The 23,625-nt window shown below is 40.2% G+C and overlaps 1 protein-coding gene across 6 annotated transcripts in view; it reads right to left on the bottom strand.

Moving 5' to 3' along the window:
• PCGF5 (polycomb group ring finger 5) overlaps positions 1-23,425 on the bottom strand; it is a 41,037-nt gene extending 17,612 nt beyond the window's left edge. For 4 of the 6 annotated variants that reach the window (XM_026710612.2, XM_087932411.1, XM_087932412.1 and 1 more), the window contains exon 1: positions 22,385-22,500. The gene's annotated coding sequence lies outside the window, so the exon portion shown is untranslated. Of the gene's footprint in view, positions 1-22,384; positions 22,501-23,055; positions 23,191-23,309 lie in introns of those variants that run through there. The other 2 variants (XM_026710614.2, XM_026710613.2) reach the window with 2 other exon arrangements.
• Positions 23,426-23,625: the final 200 nt, after the last annotated feature.

Here is a 23,625-nt window from a genome sequence, read left to right as displayed (position 1 = left end):
AATGACCAGGCTCAAAATTATTCTACTTAGAACATATTATATAAAAAGACCCATATCTCTGGACAATGTTCTAATCCTGGGAAAGGAGATGGAAGGAAAGAGAAGAGGAGGAGGGGGGAGGGAGGAGGAGGAAGAGGAGGAGGAAGGTGGCTAGATTCACCGCAGGCATCCTTGGGAAACATGAAAGAACAGATTAGATCATAACGGAGAAAATCTATCTATGCAGCTGATAGAAATTGAAAAGGACTTGATGGCACATCAATCAATTTTTTTATTAAAACACAATTTTAATTGCTGAAAATCAACCAGTGAGTAAACTATACAGAATAATTATTCATTTGAAACAGAACTTCCCTTTTTGTCAGTATCTCAAAGTGATGCGTATAGTGCTCCCTCCTCCTATTTTCCCCCAACAACTTTGTTTGATATTGTAGGCTGGTCTGAGAACACTGCCCCTCCCTAGGTTTTCAATAATTTGCTATTAAGAAATTAAGGGAGGAGATTTTTTTTCCTTTCATTTTAAGGAAGATAAGAAGATTTTAATATATATGTTATTCATTCCCCAAATCAAAGATGAAATCATGCCACTTCTGATCAAAACATCTGGTTTTACCACAACTGTAATATGAAAAACATTTTGTTTGGTAGGAATCATAGGTACAGTCATTCAACAAAATTGCCTACTCCTTATATTTCCCTGGTTTTTATTACTAATGTTATTTTTCAGGCAATAAAAATTAAAACAACTATTAAGAGTATTTTGCAAAAGCAGTTGTGCGTAACTATAAAAACTAGACTTTTGGAGGATTACCTTTTTAGTGTTTCCAATTCTGGGCTGGAAATTGTCATTTTGTAGTAATGCATTTGATACAAATATTTGAAAGAAATGCTTCATAACAAAGACCAGAGGAAGCAGCTGTGTGAGCCTGGCAAAAGACACAGCTGCTTTAATGACTCCAAGAAAGGTGCTATGTTTGGGTTCCCTTGGATTGCAAAGGACCTTTCTTAATACTCTGCATTTTCCTAATTGGGATTTCTATATATTTACTTTCACACTTAGGTATTTAAGATAAAGACTAGAAAACAACTAGTAAGTGAAGGATTTGCTTGTGCTTGATTTAATTATTATAGAATTTTTGAAAGATTTAAACTTGATTGAAAAGTTTTGTTTTCACTGGAACTAAATTGAATTGGACATTAATTTATGTTCTGGAGATGGCCACTTGATTTCTAAAGCAAGGGTCACCAATCTTTTGAACCTCAGGGACCACCAAACTCATAATTTTAAATCCCGCAGAATATGAATTTTGACTGGTGGTGGCTTGCTGATGTTGATGGGAAAGTTGGTCCCGTATTCCAGAGCTGCAGTGGTCACAGGACTGGCCCTTTAGTCATCCCGGAGCAGCTGCTCCTCACCTTGGTGCACCAGCCTGCCATGGACTGGAGGAGCTGCTCTGGGATGACCAGTCTTGGGCCAGTCTTGTGACTACTGCAGCTCTGGAATATGGGACCAACTTTCCCACCAATGACAGCAAGCCACCCTGGGGTAGATTTCCCTCCCCCGCTGTTAATCTCATCTTCCAGTTCCAGCTCGTGTTCCAACTCAAGGTAAGATTTGCACATTTTTTTCTTTTTTCCCCTTTTGGGGGTGGCATTAGGAAGTCCAATTGTAACCCTGACCTAATAGTGCAGAGCACGCAGGCATCCGTCGTTGACTCCTCCCATTTGGAGGCAAAGAAGGCTAGGCGACCTCCGATGGGTGAGGAGAACGAGGGATTACTTAGAGCGACGGAAGGAATGACCCCCGAAAGGGCTGCTTACCAGAAGGTTGTTGGCTGCCAGATGTTTCCGCACGTTGGTCTTGGTGTTGGGAGTATGGACTCTGACACTGGGGGAAGCGGGATGAGGTCTCCGCTCAAAAGGCAGGAGGGTGATAAGGGGCTGGGAGATAGTCGGCTCTCTTCCCAGAGGAAAAGAGAATCTTACGTTTATCTCTGGTTTCGATGCGATAAGGCTCCAGAGCATCGCCAAAAAGTTTATCGCCCGCGAATGAAACTGAAGCCAGGAAGAGCAGCTGTCCAGATCCTGGAAGCTGCTGAAGCGAGGTACTGAAGATTGCTGTGCGTGCTATGTACAGAACCTCAGCTAGCTGACGCTGTTATCGGTTTGCTGATCGCTTTTTATGACCACTCAAACCGCAGGCGTGGGGGAGGTCTACAGACACTGCCCAACTTGCCTGAACAGCGCTCTGGCAACGCTGATCCCAATGTTGCAGGAGAGAGAGCCCTGCTCTCCTGGAAGAGCAGCTGCCCTGGGAGCTGCTTGAAGTGAGGAAAAAAGATACTGAAGATCACTGGTGAGTGCTAACTAACAGAACGCTTTCAGAGACACAGCTACTGACTGAAAGGAGCTGAGTCAAAAGCTGGGGTAACTTCCGGGGTCTGGCTTTTATATCTTAGTACAGACTCAGCTAAATGATGTCATAGGAAGGAGTCAACCCATCTTGGGCTCTCGATGCAGCATGGAGGAGAATTCCAAATATCTACAACAGTGTTTCTCAAGCTCAATAACTTTTAAGATATGTGGACTTCAACACCTAGAATTCCCCAGCCAGTCTTCTAGTAGTTGAAGTCTACATATTTTAAAGTTGCAGAGCTTGAGAAACACTGATTTAGAGGATATCTGATTGCTTACTACATTTCATAATAGCAATACCACTTAGACTGATATACCACTTCACAGTGCTTTTATAGCCCCTCTAAGTGGTTTAGAGAGTCAACAACTTGCCCCCAACAATTTGGGTCCTCACCTACCTCGGAAGGATGGAAGGCTGAATCAACTTAGCCTGATGAGAATCAACTGAGCCTGATGAGATTTGAACTAGCAAATTGCAGGCAGCTGGCAGGCAGCAGAAGTACCCCGCAGTACTGCACTCTAACCACTGCACCACTGTGACTCATATTGTATGATAATCATATGATCATACAACAGCTTGAAACAAACTGGGATGCTAAAGGGCTGCTCACAGAGTGGAAAGAAACAGCATTCCATATTTTAAACATATTTGTAATGGTCAACATGTAAGATTATCTGTATGTGGTACAGGTTTCAAGGTAATTTTAAAAGTTAGACAACTTCCTTATGTTTCAGCATCAACTTTTAAGCATTACAGTATTTTGAGCTGAATTGCTGAGTCCTTTCCTTGTGTGTTTGAGATGGATGAAATATTGTCGTGGCCTTTTTTTTCTTTTTTCACAGAAAAAAATAGTGCCTGAATAGATTACAATTGAATAGATAAAAGCAAAATTTACACAAGCAGTTATTTTACTACATTTACAATGGTGGCACAAACTGCAACAGCTGTGAGTTTTGCCATCTGAAAATACAAATGAAATTTTTGTTTTTGTAAAGAAACAAAAATGGAAAGTAAAACATAAAGCAAATAATTATTTTGGCTAGTGAAATGTTAAAGGATCTACTTGATTCTCAACATTGTTTTGCAGATTAAATAGAAGCTAAAGAACCACGTTAGAACTATCAATCCGGGATGTATGACCACAAAAAAAGCAGCAAAGAGCTAGTTTTCTGCCTCTCTTTGCTGTCATCTAGTAGTTATCCAAATTTTTGCCCCCTGGATCTAGTAGTACACTTTTAGATGCTCACTGTCCACTGGCTTATGATTATACTTTTCATTTGGTGTAAAACTAAACAAGTTCAATGCCAAACCTTAACTTTGATAAATCTTCCACTAGTAAGAATTTTTTTTCTCTGTGACCAGGAGGTCTATACAATGTTTCAATGGCTAAATACTGTATATTCAGTCCATTGGAATCAAGGGAAAAGAGAAACTAATTTTAGATAGCTGAAAATAGATAAACACAACTATTTCTGTATTACAACTGTGACATATTACTGTTCTACCAAGCCTGAAGCTGGCAGAGGTTTAGGAGTTGTTAAAATACTCCACCACAGCAGTAGAATTTCCCAGTACACAAGTTGACCAAAATTTAGAAATATGCTCAACATAAGATATATGGATTACAAGAAACTGCCAGAGGAGTGTTCTTCAAAACCTGGCAACTCTTAAGATGTATTGTGGCTGGGGAATTCTGGGAGTTGAAGTCCACATATTTTAAGGTTACCAGGTTTGAAAAACACTGTCCTGAGTTTGATTGTATTTGAACTGTGGTTCAGAAATACACCAAAACTAAACTGTTACTGACCATTATTATTAATCAGACATACATCCACCTTTTAGGAGATCAAGATAGCACACATAGGATTCCTCCTCTGATTTTTCCCCACGAGAAGAAACCCGAGAAATAAGTGGATTGGGACAGAATAACTGGTCCCAGTGAGTTTCCATGTCTGAATATCTTTCTTTTGGGACATTGCAGATTCAATCCCAAAATTGTAATTGTGGGAATATCAATGTACCACCGTTCTACAACTCAGCTTCTTTATTTTCTTTTCAGGTAGAGCTCCCATATTTGGGTGATAACAAAGTGAATAGCAGCCAGCAGATACAGAACATTTTTTCCTGCTATCTAATGTTCTAGATTTTTGCATCTAAGTTTAGGTTAACCCTGTCTAAATCCAGAAATTAGAAGTTGGCTCAAACACTTCAATTAAAGTGATGCCCTGCAAACTCTTGTCTTTCTCACTAGACAATCCATAGTTATTTTAGATATAGCGTGTGGCACCATAAGATACTGTGCAGCTCCGGATGAAATGCTAGTAGGCAGGAGAAGGAAGACAAATAGAAATTCTACAAACAACAATAGCTTAATGTTTAATAATGACATTCAAATACCATTTTATGTAACTATTTTAACACAATGGGATAGGTGAATCTGAATAATTTTATAAGCTACAGCGGAGTAAAATAAATACATCCTCTCATACATTCACAGTAAAGCAACTCATACACTGTTTCCAAATAGAATATAGGGTATTTCAGTTTCAGTTACATGCAAATAAATAGCAGTCCATGGATTTAGAAACAGTATCCTACTTTTCAGAGTCCTTAATAATAATTTTGATTATGTCACAGACCAGCACTATAAATAAGAGACATCAAATAATAATAAAGGTTACAATTAGATTTGTAGTAGATTGTTGGTAATAGTCAAAATCTGCCTAATTTTGTAAACAATATAACATTTAATTATGTTCAAAGAAACTTCATCGTAGTGCTCTGGATAATAGCAATTGCACATAAAAAATATCAATGTTTCTTGGGTATTTTATCAGAGTCCTTATAGAAGTTACAGTATGAGCTGTAGTTTCAATAGCCCCTTGTCCACAGGGGTGCAGGGTCAACTCATATGGAATTTTTTTATACTGGTCCTGTAAAACTGGTGTGGGAAGTGCACTGCTGCGTGCTAAAATTAGTGCCCTTCGGAGTTTGGGGACAGTTATATATAGATCAGTGGTGGGATTCAAATTTTTTACTACCGGTAATGTGGTCGTGGCATGGCTTGGTGGGCGTGGTTTGGTGAGCATGGCAAGGGGAAGGATACTGTAAAATCTCCATTTCCACCCCACTCCTGGGGGAAGGTTATTGTAAAATCTCCCCACCCCACTAACCTGCTTTCCAGCTCCATTCTCCAGTCCAGGGCAACAAAAGAAGACCCAGCCACTCAGCCGGGACTCGGGAGGCAGAGAATAGATGGGGGCAGGACCAGTCGGAAGTGATATTTGTTGGTTCTCCGAACTACTCAAAATTTCCATACCAGTTCTCCAGAACTGGTCAGAACCTGCTGAATAGCACCTCTGATGTAGATATCTCACTGCTTTGAAAAGAGGAGTTTGACTGCTCAAAGAAAATGTTCTTAGGAAAAGCAGACTTATCTTGTTGGGCTTCCAAGTCTTTATAATAGTGTTTAAATGCACCAATACACACACATACCCCATCATTAAGAACATTTCTCTAGTGCTTTATATATCAGAAGGTCTTGAAAAAATGTTGAACTCATCCATATATAACCAGTTATTATTCTGATTAGGTGTTACCTGATGTGGTTTTTTTTCCCTTCCTTTCAACCGTGTCTGATTTTCAGAGACTGCCTAGAAAAGTCCCTGCAGGTTTTTTTTGCAAAGTTTTTCCATTGGATTGCCATTCCCTCCTTTTTAGGGTTGAAAGTGACTGGCCCAAGGTCGTCCAGTGGGTTTTGTGCTTCAAGCGGGACTAGAACTCACTATTTTCCAGTTTCTAGAATGATGATTTAACCACCATACCAAACTGGTACTCTTGGGCTGCTTAGAATAACATAATATCAGTTGCATTATACAGGAAACCTGTTGAACTGTCTTCATCATCCTAGTATGATTGAGCTACATCCTGCACAATATTATTGCAAGCATGCAAATATGTTTGACTCTGAACAAACCCAGCCCAAACTGTTACTGTGCAGTAGTGATGGTTTTCCCTTGTAGTTTTATTTTTTGATGCAGCTCACTTTTCAAAAACATACTTATTCTGGAATCACATATGTACAGATACAAAATGGAATCTGAACTCTTTCTGTGAATTATTCCTGGTGTGAACTCATATTCTTGAATTACATAGGCATATTTTTTGCATACAACTGACAACATAGGTTGCACCCCATACCTAAAGCAAAAGGCTTCTTGGGAAAGTTCTGCTTGCTCCAACATGTGAAAATGTTCCACACAGTATATAAAAAGGTTCAAGGTGTGCTTCAAACAATGACGCAATCCCTTGTTTCTAATAAAGAAAGGGGATGGAATCTCCACAGTACTGTAGTTTTCACCATTAATGAATAATAGTTCCAAGTTTTCCTGTCTCAGGTATTTGAAGCTGTTGTAATTAGCACAAATAGTGTAGTGTATGAATCTTTAATCTAAGGAAACCTATTTAACCTATTTTTTTCTTTCCCACAAAAAAACAACTTCTTTGAAAACTAATAAAAATCATAAAGACAGAAACCTGTGCATCGTTTTTTATGGAGTGACTAGAACGCACACTTAAGGCAGAGACCAGAGGCTACTTTTGTTGCTGTTGTTGCTTTGCTAAACACTGATAATATTTTCTTCATACTTACTAATTATACACCTTCCACATACGCACTCGGCCAGTCTATGATATGCTATTTTTATTTCAATTTAGCCCTGATTGTGGAATTTCCCTTTTGCTGAGTGATTTTTTTCTGACCTTCACTGGTGATACAATTTTATTATCTGATATAAAAATCAACATGGAACCCAGATATGACCACTGGGAGGAATTAGCAAATCTGTGGGTAAATCAGACTAATGATTCCGGGAACATTAAAGATAACAAAATGTTTTGCAATAAATCTGACCTTCCTTTTATCATCCCCTCTCTACAAGCAAGAAACAGTAACATATTGTCCTAATCCTGGAGATTTCTGTACATGTTTATTTATTGCACTGAAAATCCATGCCATCCAAAAACTAATTAATTAAACTAAGTATGGAAATTAAAATAGATATAATGGCAAAAGAATAAAAGCTGAATGAAATAATGAAAAGTTTTATGTGTTCTTTAGCACTTTTTAAAATCTAGATGCAATTTAAGATTTTAGTAGATCTCTAGATTGCAGAATACTTTCACAATAAAATATTGAATTTCTGTCCAACTAGATTCTAGAGCAAATCCAAGCTGTATTTGTGTTTTTTATTGCATCTTGAATATTTGGTTGTCACAAATCCAGCAATGGTCAATAAGAAACTCCTCCTCACAAAACATTTTCATTCTCATCCTCTTAAGTATGAAAAAGAGATTGTGAAAAATATTTAAAAATAAAGGAACCCAATATGTAAGTAACACTGCTATGTACAGTTCCATTTAAAGACATTTTTTAGACAATACCATTTGAGGCCTGGCATCGGGTCAGTTTTACCGGAATAAAACTGAAGGAGCCTGTATGGAAGGGGCTGCTTGTCAGCAACCTGGAGTTATTAGGATAGTTAGCTCTGCCTCATCCTCCCTCATTCCATTCTCTACTGTATCCTTTCTACCTCAGTTTCATTCTTTGGTTTGTCTTAAGATGGTATTTAGACATGTTCTTACTGTATGTGCAGCTTTTGTGTGATCTTTCTTTTTTTTTTTCTCTAGAGTTATAGACTACAGCAGGAATTGAAACTAAGCCTTTAAAAGGTAATGGTAGAATGTTTTAAGAGGAATGTGATACAGAAATAGATACTCAAGTCCTTTGCAATTTTAAGAAATCGGTTCATATGTATTAATGATCAACAGTTGTAATGGGAAAGAGAAACACTTTTTTCCTGAAAAATTTATTTCTTTCAGTCAACTTTTGGGGTGACGGGGGGGGGGGATTTGTGCTGACCTATTTATTATAGTAAAAGTGATAATAGTATACAAAGATGTAAGTCAACAAGACTAACACACTGATTTTCAACATTTTTCTTCTTCTAAAATGGGAGTCATTTATAATTCAAACTTGTTTTGTTCAGCATAGAAATTTTTATAAAAGCTGTTACATCCCATGCATTTTAAATGCTCATATATTTAAGATTTGTATTTTCTCCTATATAATCCAGTATGCTCTGGGGCACATTGAAATAACTATATTCTCTTGTTTTGTAGTATGATGTATCCAAGGATGTAAAGACACAGTAGAATAATGTCTTGGAGACAAGACAATACATTTTATGGGAGTGATTAGAGCTGTATTTAAAACTGTGAACAGTTCTGATAATTATATCTCAAAACATACCGAAGAGCCAAAAAAAGGCAGAAAAATTCATTCAAAATGATCAAACAGCTTCAGCAACTCTTATTATTATAGTGAAGGCTACAATGATTAGACAGCTTTAACGCTGAAGAAGAAAAGACAAACAAGGGTTGTATTATTAAGATATGCACAGTACATATATGTATCATATAGAAAAAATAATTAAGAATCTCAGATCATCCACTGAATTGAAATTATAGAAATTCAAATTTAAAAAGCTCTTCTTCACATAGCATATTTTTTGTTATTTCCAGAATATACTAAACCACCAATTTAAACTGCTCAGAAGAGGAGGTTAAGGTTACTTGTGGATAATAGTATTGGAGGCAACAGGTCTCTTGATGTCAATTACAGAAGATGCTACTTTTGTGACCTGCTTATGAGATTTCTGTAGGATCTGGATGATCATTGTGAGAATAAAAGACAGAATGTGATTTATTTGGAATAATTAATTACATTTCTTCTTATAACTTTTTCCTTGCCACTTTTGACTAACCTTTGTGATAAAAGCACTTCATTGCTTTTATAAAAAAACTTAAGGTGCCATTCGTAAGAAAAAATCTGCCTTTACATTTTTAAAACAAACAGATAAAGAACATAAAATGTGCATGTGCACATGCTGGGCATTGCCTTCATTTACTTCTGAAAATTACTTATTGATAAAAATTACTGCAACACAGTTTAAGGAACGTATAGGAAAACAAGCTTTTGGACAATTCCTTATTTTGGGCTAATATGCAATATAAATTGGATATTGTTGATTGGGAGCCACCCAGAGAATACAGGTAGTCCTTGAGTTTTAACAGTTCATTTAGTGACTGTTTGAAGTTAACGAAGTTTTTAACGGAATAACAGAGTTGCAAGGGACCTTGGAGATCTTCTAGTCCAATCCCCTGCTCAAACAGGAAATCACTGCAGCATCCCCAGGGTCATGTGATCAAAATTCAAACACTTGGCAACTGTCTCCTATTTATGACCGTTGCAGTGTCCCAGGTCATGGGAGCTCCGTTTGCGACCTTCTGACAAAGTTAACAACCATGTTATTAACTTAACAACTGTAGCAATTCACAACTCTTGTCAAAAATGGTTGTGAAATGGGGCAAAATTCACTTAAGAACTGTTTCATAGCATCAGAAATTTTGGGATGAATTGTGGTCATAAGTCAAGGACTACCTATAAATAAAATCCACATTCAGATGCCTAACCTAAATATTGGCACAATATAAAGCATGTGATCACTTTTAAGTTAGACCTCACTTACTGACTACCTCATTTAGCAACCATTCAAAGACACAATTGTGTAATAATAATATCTGATAAAGAAATATCATGAAGTTGTAAACAAAGCGTATTCTAGATTAAACACTTCAACTGTATTTGTATCCCTAGCATCTTGAAAACTGATGAAAAAATAACATTCTGTCACTATCATTATTTATTTGTTAAATTTATTTGCAGCCCACACATATACATATATACATATATACATATATACATATATACATATATACATATATACATACATACATATATATATATATATATATATATATATATATATATATAATGTTTTCTGAGGTTCTCGCGGGTATTTGTATGTGGATCTTTGGTTGTTCAGGTTTTCTCCCGCGTAAGATTCGAAGTATCTAGGCAACGTCTCCTACCAGCAGACAAGGGCAACGCGACAGTGGTTATGAACACATCTGACTACCAAACCAAGCTAACCAACCTACTCCAAGACCCCACATACAAACCCCTAAAGACAGACCCCACCACCTACCTAGAAAAAACTACCAAATCCAAAATAAAAGCCTCCCCCATCAGTGAAGAAATCCAGCAAGGAATCATACCCAGAGAAAAATCATCCAGATGCCCCAAGCTTTATGGTCTCCCCAAAATACACAAAGAAGGAACCCCACTCAGACCTATAGTCAGCTCCATAGGCTCACCTCTACAAAACCTGGCCAAATTCCTCGCCAAACAACTACAACCCTATGCAGAATCCATCAACTCATACGTAAGAAACTCATTCCAGTTCATCGAGATCATAAAGAAACAAAACTTACAACCTAGCGACCTACTAGTAAGCTTCGATGTCATATCCCTCTTCACCCAAGTGCCAATAAAAGAAGCCTTGACAGCCATCCAAAACAAATACAACCCCCCCAAGCACATCCTAGATCTAACCAACCACTGCCTATCCAATACATACTTTACCTACAATGGACAAAAATACAAACAAATAGAAGGAGCATCCATGGGATCACCCCTCTCACCTGTCATCGCAAACCTCTACATGGAACACTTTGAAACACAAGCTCTAGAAAAATACGACCACAAACCCAAATTCTGGCTCAGATACGTAGATGACACCTTCATAATCTGGCCACACGGGAAAGAAAAACTGAACAACTTCCTCACATACCTCAACAGCCTACACCCCAAAATACAATTCACCATGGAACAGAAGCCAACAATCAACTTCCCTTCCTAGATGTCTTGGTATACAAAAGATCCAATGGCTCCCTAGGACACACCATCTACCAGAAGAAAACACATACTAACCGCTATCTACATGCACTCTCACACCACCACCCAGCACAGATCAATTCCGTAGCCAAGACACTCATCTCTCAGAACAAAATGCTTAGCCGATGAACAACACCAAAAACCGAACTACACACTCTCACCAACGTACTTACAGCCAATGGATTCCAAAGAAAGAAGATTACCCACCTAATCCAAAAGAAACCCCAACCAAAATCCAAGACAGAGAACAAGAAAACGGCAAAGCCCTCCTCCCATATATAAAAGGCACTACAGACAAAATTAGCAAGATCCTCCAAAAACACAACATCAAAACAGCATTCTGCACAAACAGAAAAATATCCACCATCCTAAGAAACCCCAAAGACAAAATCGAATTAGAAAACCAAGGAGTATACTGAAATCCCTGCACTGCCTGCCCTACCACATACATTGGACAAACTAACAGAAGAATAAGTGCACGCATTGAAGAACATAAGAACTCAATCAAAAAGAAGAAATGACCTCTTCCTGGTCCAACACCTCAAAGCCACAGGACATGAAATTGATTTTAAAAATACCAGAACTATCGCCAAAACCGAACACTTCAACAGCAGAATAATCAGAGAAGCCATAGAGATAGAAAACGCCACACAGCATGAACAAACGAGATGACACCTCCCGCCTTCCAGCCATTTGGAAACCCGCCCTCATGAACAGACGAGTACCTAACATGAAGAAGGACACCGGACCCACACCCATGAGAGCCACACAAGATGCCACCACCACACTTCCATATAGAAAACAGACTCCCACCCATTCAGAAAATGAGACACGACCATGGACCAGAAGCTGCACTGCAGCTGCATCACTACCCACTTCAAACCCCTCTGAGCCATACATGAAGCAAACCGACACCCACTATGAAGATGCAGCAGGACCACGTATTAGAAGCCAAACAGCAAGATCACAACTCACCAGCTCAAATCCCCCAGCAACTAAGACTAACCTGAGCACAACCAAGCCCCCACCTGAACAGAACATGCCTCCAACCAATCAGAACACGGCTAACCCCCAACCAATCAGAACACAGCCAAACCCCCTACCAATGAGAACACACCCCACCCAATCAGAACACAGCCAAGCCCCCACCCAATCAAGTCCCACCCCACTGGCAGTTAAAAGGAGGAAGCAGCTGCAATCTCACATTACTCTGAGAAGCACAGAGCCGGAGACAGAAGCCTGAAGATGATGAATGAGACTTCATCGAACGTTGCCTAGATACTTGAATCTTACGCGGGAGAAAACCGAACAACCAAAGATCCATATATATATATATATATATATATATATATATATATATATATACACACAAAATAAATTTATATTTTATTTTTCATAGTATATGAATACCATAACAATTTAGTGCTCTCATAAGCACTAGATTGTGGCATATAATAATTCAAAATTGCACAAAATATAAAACATAACTTTAGGGTTGGAATTTTGATGATCTAGGAACAGAAGCTTCCAGAGACCATTCATAGTCAATGGCTTGCATTTTGTTAAGGTGGTGTCAAACTCAAGGCCATGGGGCTGCCCTGAAAACAGTGAAGGACTTGCCCGCAGTATCTCTGAGAGTGAAGCTCGGGAGAGCCGTGCATGGCCGTCCCAGGCTCCAATTTCAGCCGCGACAGCCTCCTGCAGCCCTCTGCCAGCAAAAATGGAGCTTGGAGGAGCTGCGCGCAGCTGGCCCCAGCTCCGTTTTTGGCCATGAGAGCTGTCAGAGAAAATGAAGCCCAGGGAGGCCGTCGCAGCTGAAAATGGAGCCCGGACAGGTCACAAGCGGCCTTCCAGGGCTCAGTTTTCACTGGCAGAGGGCTGGAGTCTGTCAGCCAAAAACAGAGCCTCAATGAATGACTTCAAGTTGGTCATACCCACCCTGGCCATGCCCATCCCAGCCATGCCCATCCTGGCTACCACCCTCCCAAGTTCAAACACAACCCTGATGTGGCCCTCACTGAAATCAAGTCTTACACCGCGATTTATAGGAATGAACTTTTGCAATACTTGTCTTGCCTACCAAGGGATAAGGACTTGTCTACCTTGTCTCCCTGGTCTACCAAGGGATAAGGACTTTTCCTGAGGCTTTCTTATCTCTATGTTTTAATACATTCCAGTTTCCCACCAATTTTGTCATATTTCTCTGAACATTGTATCTTTATCTCAGTTTCCTTTTGTCTTTGCCATACAGTAGTATAACTAGAAAAATATTCTGTATACCCTTTTTGTTCTGTTCACAGCTCATGGGTGAACATTCTTTTCTTCTCAATTCTCTCCCCAACTCTTTTTACAGCTTCCTCTTTTCCTGCATGTAATGATTCTTTATATGCAGCAGCCACAGATTTCACCCAACATCTATCCTCTTGCCTGGCTAATGCTTTCCTGGTTCCTATGAGCAAATACTTTGAGTCATATTCCTGTTTCTTTTCATAAAACCTTTTTTCCCTGACAAGAGTAGCCCTCCAGGCATTCTCACTCTTATGGGATAATGAAAAATCCCACCAATTGCTAGTATTCAGGAAAGCCTCTTGAGGATTGATAAATATGCTATTGTTGTCTTCTTCTGGTAGGCAAACTGTTGTCATGACTATTTTCCTTGGTGCCTTAGTGGACAGGAAGATTTAATGCTGTTATTGGTTGGGAGGTTTGTGAATTTTTATCTGTCCATTTTATTTTGTATTATTTGTATTAATTATAAGCCATTTAGAGCCTTTTCAAAATTGAATATAAATTGCAGCAATAAATATATTTAATTAGAAGGACAAAAAAGAATAGAATAGGATAGAATAGAATAGAATAGAATAGAATAGAATAGAATAGAATAGAATAGAATAAATTTTATTGGCCGAGTGTGATGGAAAGTCAAGGAATTGGTGCATAAGCTCTCAGTGTACACGCATACAACAACAAAGTGATAGGTCATAAATCATAGTTTAAATTATGATACAAACTACAAGTGATAAATCATAAGATACCAATAGGAGAAGATAGTAGGAAAGATGAGAAGATGAGAAAAGATAAGAAATGAGAAGATGGGAAAGATAATAGCCAATATGAAAGTCAGGTAGAAGTCTTCAAAGTTTTATATTTAGTAATATTTTCATATGATGAATTTGTATCTAAGCCTGTAAGAACCAGATACTGCTACTTATATTTCTGTATTCTATATTTTGCGCTACAAGTTCCCCTGCAAATGGCAGAAACAAATATCCTGATCAGAAGCCAAGAAAGCTATGAATATGCAAATTAGTTATTCAAAGTTAATTCAAAGTTACAGTAACAATGAGTCTTTAAACATGTACCCACACTTTAGCCTATAATGAGAATAAGCATGGATAAAAAAGCATTATTGTTGTGTGTGTGTGTGTGTGTGTGTGTGTATATATATATATATATACACACACACATATACATATACATACACACACACACACACACACATATATATATATTCGTAGATTTTCATGGGTACAGGTATGTAGGTCTAGGTGTGATCAGGTCTTTTCCCGTGTACTCTTAATCTTACACGGGAAAAGACCCAAACACACCTAGACCTACATATATAGACCTACATATACAGAACACACCTAGACCTACATATACAGATTCTGCCGAAACATCACCAAGATACTCTTAATCTTACACGGGAAAAGACCCAAACACACTTAGACCTACATACCTGTACCCGTGAAAACCTACGAAAACACACACACACACACACACAAATATATACATACACACACACACACACGAAATATTAGAATATTGTGCAAAAGTTCAAAAGTTCAGTTATTTCAGTAATGCAACTTAAAATGTGAAACTAATATATGAGATAGACTCATTACATGCAAAGCAAGATAGGTCAAGCAGTGATTTGTCATAATTTGAGATGATTATGGTTTGCAGCTCATGAAAACCCCAAATCCACAATCTCAGAAAATTAGAATATTGTGAAAAGGTTCAATATTCTAGGCTCAAAGTATCCCTCTCTAATCAACCAATTAAGCCATAAACCTGCAAAGGGTTCCTGAGCCTTTAAATGGTCTCTCAGTCTGGTTCAGTAGGAAGCCCAATCATGGGAAAGATTGCTGACCTGACAGTTGTGCAGAAAACCATCACTGACACCCTCCGTAAGGAGGGAAAGCCTCAAAAGGTAATTGCAAAAGATGTTGGATGTTCCAAAGTGCTATTATTAAAGCACATTAATAGAAAGTTATGTGGAAAGGAAAAGTGTGGAAGAAAAAGGTGCACAAACAGCAGGGATGACCGCAGCCTGGAGAGGATGGTCAGGAAAAGGCCATTCAAAAGTGTTGGGGACTTTCACAAGGAGTGGACTGAGGTTGGAGTCAGTGCATCAAGGTGCACACTGCACGATGCTTGAAGTCCAGTGTGAAGTTTTGACAGTCTGTGTTGATTTGGGGAGCCATGTCATCTGCTGGTGTAGGTCCACTGTGCTTCATGAAGTCCAGGGTCAACGCAGCTGTCTACCAGATTTTGGTGCACTTCATGCTTCCTTCCGCAGACGAGCTATATGGGGATGCTGACTTCATTTTCCAGCAGGACTTGGCACCGGCCCACACTGCCAAAAGCACCAAAACCTGGTTCACTGATTACTATGCTTGATTGGCCAGCAAACTCGCCTGACCTGAACCCCATAGAGAATCTATAGGGCATTGCCAAGAGAAAGATGAGAGACATGAGACCGAACAATGCAGAAGAGCTGAAGGCCGTTATTGAAGCATCCTGGTCTTCCATAACACCTCAGCAGTGCCACAGGCTGATAGCTTCCATGCCACGCCGCATTGAGACAGTCATTGCTGCAAAAGGGGCCCAAACCAAGTACTGAGTACATCTGCATGCTTATACTTTTCAGAGGTCCAATATTGTTTTATGGACAATCCTTGTTTTATTGATGTAATATTCTAATTTTCTGAGATTGTGGATTTGGGGTTTTCATGAGCTGTTAGCCATAATCATCACAATTATGACAAATCATGGCTGGAACTATCTTGCTTTCCATGCAATGAGTCTATCTCATATATTAGTTTCACCTTTTAAGTTGCATTACTGAAATAAATGAACTCTTGCACAATATTCTAATTATTCAAGTTTCACCTGTATATATCGGTATTTATGCTGCATAAATGCTTTCTAAATCACAAAATTCATTAGTTACTGTATCTCAGGAGTTCTTATAGGATCTGAATAAGATCTGAATATATTAGACAGAGCTGATAGTTTAACCAGCTTGTATAAGGATGGAGTTTTTGAAGTCCTCATAAAGATAGGTAAGAAATTTAATGAGAATAGGCAACCTATGATAGAGTATATGAATATGGTTGAAGCAAGGATGATTTGTAAGATTAGAAAGTCATGGTAAAGTTTAATAAAATGTACCAGTAGAAATTACATTCAAGTTAAATTTCCTCTGATCTCTTGCCTTCAATTTATTTTGCCTACTATTCCTTATTCTTGCTTTGTTAATGAATGCTGCATGCTGGATATTTATTCTTGTTCTTCTTTTTAGCCATTCTGCAGCTCCTGGATCTTTGCTGAAACACAGTTTTCTGCTATTTTGAAGTGGGAAACATTCTATCATGATTTAAAAATAAAGAATGTACCCAAAAATCCACACTCAAAATGTTGCTATACCTATAGGCATACTTTGCAGTTCTCAGCCCTATACCTGTGATTTGGCCATCAAATGTTTATCAAAAATTGTATTACATCACAGCAGACCTACAACACTGTGAAAAAATATTTGGAAGTTGTGCAAAAATATTGTAAATTAAGAATGCTTCCAGAAATAGAAGTGTTGATTTTTTATTTTTATCAATTAATAAAATGGAAAGTAAATAAACAGAAGATCAATATTCAAATCAATATTTGGGATGATCACCCTTTGCCTTTAAAACAGTATCAATTCTTTTAGGTACACTTGCAACAGTTTTTGAAAGAACTTGGCAAGGTTCCTTCAAGGTTGTTCCAAACATGTTGGAGAACCACAGATCTTCTGTGGATGTAGGCTGCCTCAAATCCTTCTGTCTCTTCAGGTAATCCTGAACAGATTTTGTGATGTTATCAGGGTCTGTGGAGGCCAAAACATCATTTCCAGGACCTTCTTGTTATTGTTTACACTGAAGGTAGTTCTTAATGTTGAATGAAGGCAAATATAGGTGTTTCATGATAATATTGCAGGATCCAATCAGGGTTGGTCACCAAGACCAGACCAGTCTTCTGAGTTTTTGGATTCATGATGGAGCCCATGTTCGAGAAAAGTTCAAGGAACTTCTCTTTAGCAGAGTGTGTCTTAATAACATTGGTATGTTTGGTGCCATTGTCCTGCTGCAGAATATATTTCGGGCCAATCACATGCCTCCCTGAAGGTATGGAATGATGGATAAGTATCTGCCTGTATTTCTCAGCATTGAGGACATGACTGATCCTGATCAAATCTCCAACTCCATTTGCAGAAATGCAGCCCCAAACTTACAAGGAATCTCCATGCTTCATTGTTGCCTGCAGACACTCATTATTGTACTGCTCTCCAGACCTTGGATGAACAAACTGCTTCCTGCTACCAGTATAGCCAAATATTTCAGATTTTGACCCATCAAATCCAGATCACCTGCTGTCATTTTTCTGCACATCAGTTCCTATGTTTTCATACATAGTTGAATCACTTAGCCTTGTTTCCACATCAAGAGGTATGGCTTTTTTGTTGCAATTCTTCCATGAAACCACTTCTGGGCAGACTTCTCCAGATAGTAGACGGGAATACTTGGGTCTTACTGGTTTCTGCCAGTTCTATGCTGATGGAACTGCTGGACATCTTCCAATGTCAAAGAGACGTATTTTTCATCATTAGATTTCCTTGACTGATCCCTGCATCTACAGTCCTCAATGTTGCCTGTTTTTTTGTGCTTCTTCAAAGGAACTTGAACAGCACACCTTGAAATCCCAGTCTTTGAAATCTTTGCCTGGGAGAGACCTTGCTGATGCTGTATGATTGACTACCTTGTGTCTTGTTCCAGTTTTGCCACGGTGTGTGACCTGTGATATGAAACAGTCTTCCACAACCTCACCCTAATAGCAAAGTTTGGATGTTCCTCAATCAGTTTTAAGTCTCCTAGGCAGCTGTTTCTGTTTATGATTGGTTTCAACTTACATATGAAACTAATTATCACTAGCACTTGCTTGGTATAATTGGCTAATCATACACCTGACTCTAATTCTACAAAATCCCTGACTTTGGACAAGTGTAAGAATTGATGCTGTTTTGAAGGAAAAGGGTGGCCAGACCAAATATTGATCTGATTTGGATTTCTCTTCATTTACTTTCCATTTTGTTAATTGATAAAAATAAACTATTAACACTTCTATTTCTGAAAGCATTTTAATTTGCAGCAATTTTGCACAACTGCCTAACACTTTTGCACAGTTAACACTTTGCAAAGGCATGCCAGACACCTCATTAGAGAGTCCTTTCAGAGATAAAATAACAGACAGAAACATACAACAAAAGTTCCAGGAGAAAGATCCCTGCAGGATTTATTCATACTGATTAGTGCTTTATTGTGCCCTGAAGAAAGTTCAGAGAACATAAAAGTTAATTTTCCTATTTTCATTAGAAACAAAATGTACCAACACCAGAAATATAAATTTATATTGTACTTGCAATATATTCTTGGGACAAAGTAACTTTTATTTGATTAAGTTGGCTTATCTCATCTACACTTCATTTTCTTTCATAATGAAACAGGGGATTCCCAAATAATCTTCTGTCCACATAATTTACAAGATCCAGACTTATTTGGTTCAAGCAAGCTATGATGTTATTCTCATATATCATAACAAATTCTTTCTGAAATATTCAATACAAATTCCTAAATTGTTGAACTTCACCAATATTTAGTGAAGTTATAAAATTATAAATTCATTATATAACTCCATATTAACTCAAAAAACCAAACCCCACCAAGTTTTGTAGCTCATATTTTCTAGGAACTATGGCATACCAAAATGCAATCTATAGCAAATTAAACTTACTACTTTACTAACATTAGTGCTGACTTATCTATTTGTGACTAACTTTCCCCAGAAATCTCAGTGGGTCTTAACATGTGCATGTTTTTTAGACTATTTCCACACCAATGATTTATGCTGTTTTATAGTGGGCATCCAGCCAATGATTAGATAATGGTATAAAATGCTATAAATCAATAGTGTGAAAATGGCTATACAGCTAAATTTAATTGAATTCAGGATGACTTCCTCCAATAGCACAATATTTAGGATTGTAATTATAACTTAAATTTAATTGGGATGAGTCCATCAACACAGCTGATGAGCTTTCTTCAGTCCATTAAACCATTCTTGTTTATTGCCAATGATTTCAACATTAAGGCTCCAAACAAAACAATAAATGAATAAAATGTACAGTGAAGTACACTGCAGTCATGCATATCAAGAAAACATGTTTTAATACAACCTTAAATGATTGCATATCCTCTTACTATGAATGTTTCAAACCCTGAATATCTAAGCATAAAAACTGGCTATTCCATTATGTTCTGCTGCGGCCCATACTACTACTATTGTTTAGTATGGTGGTATCTCATACTAAAATTGTTATTGTGAATCTCTTCTAAAAGAGCAGGACAACAGAACTTGATGAAGGGGCATTGGTGGCTGTTGCTTTGTATTTAAATTAAATGTACATTATATAACTTCAACAAGCTCAAATGCCACGTCTTAAAATCCACAACAAAGTTAACTTCTGTAAAGGAAACCAAAGGGAACGCCGTAGTATGTTAGAGAAATAAATGTACATTTCATCATTTTATATCTCTCTCCTTTTCCCTAAGGCACAAAAAAACAGCTGATGTTCCTGAATAAAGATTAGCTTTTACTAATTGCAAACTACCCGAATGTCATCTTGACACAAGATACACCTCATTTAGTCATAAGATAATTTGACCAAACTCCTCTCTAGAACACTAAAAATCTTCACAGACCGTTCTCATCCTTGACATTCGTATTTTGAACTGTTACCATTCAGGGAGGCATTACAGGTGTCTTAAAATGAGAATAGATTGAGAAACAGTTTCTTTTCCAAGGCAGTGATTATCTTGAATCAAACAGTGCATTTGTGATTTAGTTCTATTATTATTATTATTTTAATTTTTAAATACTCTGTAGTATGATTGTGATGTGGTGTTTGGGGCACTGTGCTGGAGTAGCTTTCAAATTTCATTGTATTCATGGAATGCAATGACAATAAATGTATTCTATTCTTTCCTTATTCTATTCTATTCTATTCTATTCTATTCTATTCTACTCTATTCTTTCTCTATTCTATTCTATTCTATTCTTTCCCTATTCTTTCCCTATTCTATTCTATTCTATTCTATTCTATTCTTTCCCTATTCTACTCTATTCTATTCTTTCCCTATTCTATTCTATTCTTTCTCTATTCTATTCTGTTCTGTTCTGATCTATTCTAAACATGCCAAGACAAAATCCAAAAAACCAAAAGGACAGTTTGGCTCCCAATGAAATGTGTTGGAATGGACACCAAAAAAAGTAGTTTTTTTTTTTAAAGTTTGTTTCTCTTCTGCACTACGATGCTAACCCTCTCCTACTTCGATCCGAGATGGGAAAAGCTCATCTCTAAACTAAAGCATGCCTGCTCGCGGGCGCGGGAATCAGAAGTGAGTCACTCTTCCAGGGAACTGATGATTCATCCATTCAAGTCATCCTTTTGAGGCCGAATTAACAAGCAAAACACACGTGGGTTCTAATCCACAAATCCTTTTACCCACAATCGGCAGGATTCGATACGGCCCCTGAGTTCTTTTAACTCCACCCACGGCTCCCCGATATCGATTTGCCTCTTATTTTCCTCCATGACGAAAGCACCGGGTTTGTTGGGGGGGGGGGGGAAGGGGAAAGGGGGAGAAAACTCACGTTCCCCCCAAAGACAGGTGGTAATACACCTGAGTCCGTAGGTGACGTTTGCACCCCGAACCTGTTTTTTTTTTTTTAAATCCTCCCTTTGGACTCGGGCTGCACCTGCCAAGTCAGGTGCACGCACGATCGGCTGGTCAGTTTCACTTTTGGGGATTTCTGACTGCGCGTGTGCAGAGGTTTCCTCCTCCGGCTGAGCAGGGCCAGAAACATCGCACCCGAGGAAGAGAGAGAGAGGGATCCGGGCTCTCTCCTCTCTCTCTCCGCCCCAGTCCCAACTTGCGCCGCTCCTCCTCTTGTTGACCACCTTACATAATGTAACCCCGCGGGCTCCCAAGCAAACCAAAAAGTCAAGGAAAGCCGCCTTCGGGACGGAGAGAGGAGCAGACGCTTCCCTCAGAGACCAGCCGCCCTTCGCTCTCTTTTTTTTGGCGGGGAGAATGTGGGGGGAGAGGAAAAAAACACCACACACAAAAAACCCCGACTGACGCCGACCGACGGGTGGCTGCTGGGCTAGAAAAATCCGGAATGGAAGAAGCGACGCAACAACGCCAGGCCGCCCTCGGCCCCCACGGGGGTGTGTGTGTGTGTGTGTGTTTGGGGGGGAGGTGTTTGCTTGGTCGCCCTCGGTTCCCCTTTACAGCCAACCTCGCCGAAGGGTCTCTTCGGGTCTCCTAACCCCCCCTCCCCTCCCCTCCCCTCGGGAAATGTCAGCCCGGCTGAGCCTATTTGGGAGTCACTCCGAATTAAGCGCGGGGAGGGGGGGCGGTTGTGAGGAGAAGGAGGTGTGTGTGTGTGTGTGTGTGTGTGTGTAGGGGGCCAAATAAGGAAGACGTTATTAACTCTCTTCGCCGGTCCTTGGGAAAGGCGGCTGACGAGCGGCAGTTCCCGGGTCAACAAGGCGCGAAGTGGCCGGAGCGGAGAGACGCTGCCTTCCCGCAACTTGTTCTGACGGGGTGGGGTGAGAGGAGTGAGTCGCTCCCCCTTCCCCTCTGCCCTTCGCCGGGCGCCCTTCTCTCTCTCTCTCTCTCCCTTCCCTCAACTTTCCTCCGGGAAGAGCCGGGGCAAGAAGGTTCCCTTACCTTGGATTTTCCCCTCCCCTCCCCGAAACGCCCCGAGAGCAGCCGCCGGACTCCTGTGGATGGTGCCGGGGGAGCGAAGAGGTGCTGCCGTTCAGCTGACAGGAGTTCCTGCCGGGGAGGGGATGGGGGGGGAAGAAGGAGCGGAGCGAAGGAGGGAGGGAGGAGGAGGAGGAGGACGTCGCGAGCCTGAGGAGGAGGAAGGCTCGCGCCGCGGAGTGGAGGGAGCGGTGCGCGAGGAGGAGAGCGGAGGGAGGGAGGGAGAGAAAGCAAGCGGAGGACTTTCCCAGAGCTTCTTGTTTACGCATTGCTGCCCTGCTCGGTGCAACGCACAATTCCATTCTCTGATTGGACACAAAACTGGGGCACAGCCTTTCGCTGCCCGCCCTCTCGTCTCGCACGGCCATGGTGCGGCCGTCGCTCGGAGCCCTCCCACCTCCCCCACTTTAGGGAAAGGGGGCTGCGGGCAACTTTGCCCCGCTGATGGGACTTCGGCTCCCCGAAGCTCCTTCTGCGCACCAGCCGAGGAGCCAATGGCATCCAGCGGGCCCGCGAGCGAACGCAGCCCCGCGCAGGCGCGTCACCGCTGGTCCAAGCTCAACTCTCCCTCCCCCACCCACCACCACCACCACCACTCCGCCCGCGAGACATTCACAACCCCCCCTTTTTTTTACCCTTCCTGGTCCAGCCGCGCACACGCTACCAGGACGCTGGAGCAAGGAGCATGTGCGTAGCCCCCGACGCATGCTCCCTAAAGCTCGATGAAGGCGCGGTGACGCTGCTTGATGCCCTCAGATGTCCTGTTTCCCCCCCCCCCTCCGGTGCCTTTAATAGCGGCGGAAGTTCTTCGATTCGGCGGCTCCATAGAAAGGTGTTGGGTTCCTAAGAAGAGAAAAACTAGGATGGGACTCTATCGTTGTAGTCTTACCCATGGGAAAATAGAGCTTTAAGGTCTCCGCAGAGCATCAAAGTAGGAGTGTGTTGGAGTTTAGGGAGGTAATGTCTGTTTTCGCGTCAGTGCTGGCTCTGGAGACTGCCCGGACTGGTCCCTGCAATTTTCTTGGCAAGATTTTGGAAGTGGCTTGCATTGCCTGCTGCTTCCTAGGGCTGAGAAGAACGTGACCACTTCAAGGTCACCCAGCTGCTTTTGTGCCTAACTTGGGATCTCCTGTTTTTTTAGCCGGGACTAAAGTGGGACTAGAACTTGGGATCGCCTGGTTTCTTAGCCGGCTGCCTTAACCAGT

Source organism: Pseudonaja textilis, chromosome 4 (assembly GCF_049901715.1).
Source record: "Pseudonaja textilis isolate UNSWEBS1 chromosome 4, rPseTex1.2, whole genome shotgun sequence".
NCBI lineage: Eukaryota > Metazoa > Chordata > Lepidosauria > Squamata > Elapidae > Pseudonaja > Pseudonaja textilis.
Note: the sequence above shows the minus strand (reverse complement) of the source record. Positions and strands in the feature narration are given on the sequence as shown.